The sequence below is a fragment of the Myotis brandtii genome, unplaced genomic scaffold (assembly GCF_000412655.1).
Source record: "Myotis brandtii unplaced genomic scaffold, ASM41265v1 scaffold120, whole genome shotgun sequence".
NCBI classification, from domain to species: Eukaryota; Metazoa; Chordata; class Mammalia; order Chiroptera; family Vespertilionidae; genus Myotis; species Myotis brandtii.
Genome location: NW_005354174.1, coordinates 2,990,859 through 2,993,277, shown reverse-complemented (window position 1 = coordinate 2,993,277; position 2,419 = coordinate 2,990,859).

Here is a 2,419-nt window from a genome sequence, read left to right as displayed (position 1 = left end):
TGGTGTCCGAGGGGCGCGCGGAAGGGTCTGCGGAGGCTCGAAGGTCTGGCTGCGGGCGGCGCCGGGGGACAGAGCCGTGTCATTTGAGTCTTTTGTCAGGGATCAGATCGGTATCGGGACCTCCTGCTGCCTTTGCATTTCCTGCAACTGACACCAGCGGCCAGTTGCATTTCCTGCTCCGGAGCCGGGTCACTTTCTCCTCTTCGAGGGGTTCAGGCCAGGCCTCCGGCTCCGGTCGGAAGCCTGACCCGCAGTCCCATTTAGATCTTGCGATGGACTGTTAGGGGGTGGGTGGGACGCAGAGAGCAGCCGGGGTCCTGGGAACACCCTGCTGCCCTGCAGACACACCCCTCCTCCCCAGCTCCCCTGCCCTTGGCTTCAACCTGGGGTTTGTGATGACGTCCCTTTCCCCTGCCTGGACACCGAGTGCACCACATACCCCACCCCTCACCGCAGCTAAAAAGTCCTTCCAAGCCCCTGGCTGCTTCTTGTCCTCTCCCTCCACAAAGTCAAGGAATTAGGTCTCAGCCTGGAGTGGTGCTGAGATGGAGGGCAGACCTTGGGGGGACTTGCCCGCTGTCACCTGGGTGGCCTGCCTCCCCAACCCCCCTCCCTGGCCACCCAAGGCCTCCAGAGGCACTCGGGACCCTGGAGCAGCCCTGGGCCTGGGGTGAAGCAAGCAACGCCAGTGAGTGGGGGCAAGGGCCGCTGCTCGGAGAACCGAAGCAGAAGGGGCAGCCCCAGGTCCTGGGGAGGCCTGGAACTCGGGCTTTTCCAGGTGGGGGGCACGACTGGAGGGAGTTCATGCCAGGGGCCAGACATTTCTGGCCTTTGATCTGGGCCACCCATGCCCACAGCTCGAACCCGCTGGCCCTGCGCATCCCGAGAGCTCCCTACGCACTGGGCTGCTGCGGGCGCGGGAGCTCGGGGAACTGGCCCCCGGGCACCAAGGGTCGGGAGAGCCGCCTGGGCTTGTCACGGCTTCTGCCGCGTTCCTAGCCCGACTGGAGGGGGTGGGGTCGGGGGAGAGATGAAAGAGAGGAGGGAAGGAAAGAAAAGGGAGAGACAGTGCAGGAGAGAGAGAGGGAGAGGCTGGCTGAGAGACCAAGAAAAACGGAGACAGAGAAAAGAGGGAGGGGAGGCAAGCAGAGGGAGCCCAAGGAGAAAGAAGGGGGAAAGGGGAAGGGGAGAGGCTGAGAAGGGGAAGGATGGGCAAAAGGAAGAGCCCTGAGCTGCCCAGGGGCAGCAGATGGGGTGTAGCCTGCGGAGATGCCCGTGTGGTGGGCTGACTTCGGTTCCTTATTTCTCATTCACCTGAAAGGAGGTCACAGTGGGTTTGCCACTGTCCCTAACTTCGGAGCCCCAGCGCCCCTGCTCCAGGGTTAGGGAGCTCTCACCCCCCTCCTGGCCTGCCAGGTCCCACCAGACTTCTGTCCCCCCCAGCAGGGGCTCTCAGCTGGTTTTCTGATCAGGTGTCCGTTGGAGTTCAAATCCACCTGACCGTGTGGGGTGCCCCAGAGCCTCGTGTCTCTTTCTGAGAGCCAAGGGGGACCCCTGCCCTGGCCACACTACAAACTCAGTGTGGCTGGGAGGTGGGAGCTGGACTAGGTGACCTTTTGGGGTCATCTCGGGACCCCAAGATTCCAGAGGTGCCAGCCCTGGTTAGTGGGGACAGAAGATTTCTGAGGCTGCATGTGGGGTGGCGATGGGCAGAGCCGTGCCCCGCCAGTAGCCCTGGGCCATGGAGGTGAGACTGGTCGTCCCCTGAAGGGGCACATGTATGATGCCTCCTCCAGGCCGCTGGGAGCACGGGGAGACCCAGGTCATGAACACCGGGGAGGGGATGGAGAGGAGGCCAGCCAACAAGTGGGTGGGAGCCGGTAGCCCAGACCTGTGCTGGCCGCACCGCCGAGGGAGTGGAGGGCTGGGAGGCGGTGTGGGAACTTGTGTGCGGCCCGCATGGCCCTGGAGAGCGGAGGCATGTGTGGGGATTTCCCCCCCACTTGAAAGCTCCCCAGAGGAGGGGATTCCTGATCCCTTTCTCCTCCCCTGCCAGGTGTCCTTCCTTCAACACAGGCTTAATTTCCTTCCTCCCGCCTGCCCAGCGCTGCCGGTTGGAACACAGGAACGGTCCCTGCCGGGAGGGGGAGGGCGCCCCCGCGCCACGTGTCACAGACGCAAGCACCTTCTCTCTCATAGGCACCCCGGATCTCAGGGTGGGTTGCAATCGATGGGGAAAGGGTTAAATTTACATCCAGGCCGGCTAGAGTGGGGAGGTGGAGGCCTCCCTGCGGTGGACCCTGAATGGGGGGCGGGGGGCTCTTGAAAAAGGGCAAAGGAGGCCGCGCCGGCCAGGGGTCTGGGGGCTAGGGGTCGGCAGGGGGAAGCACTTTGTGTTGTGTGTGTGAATCTCCGGGAC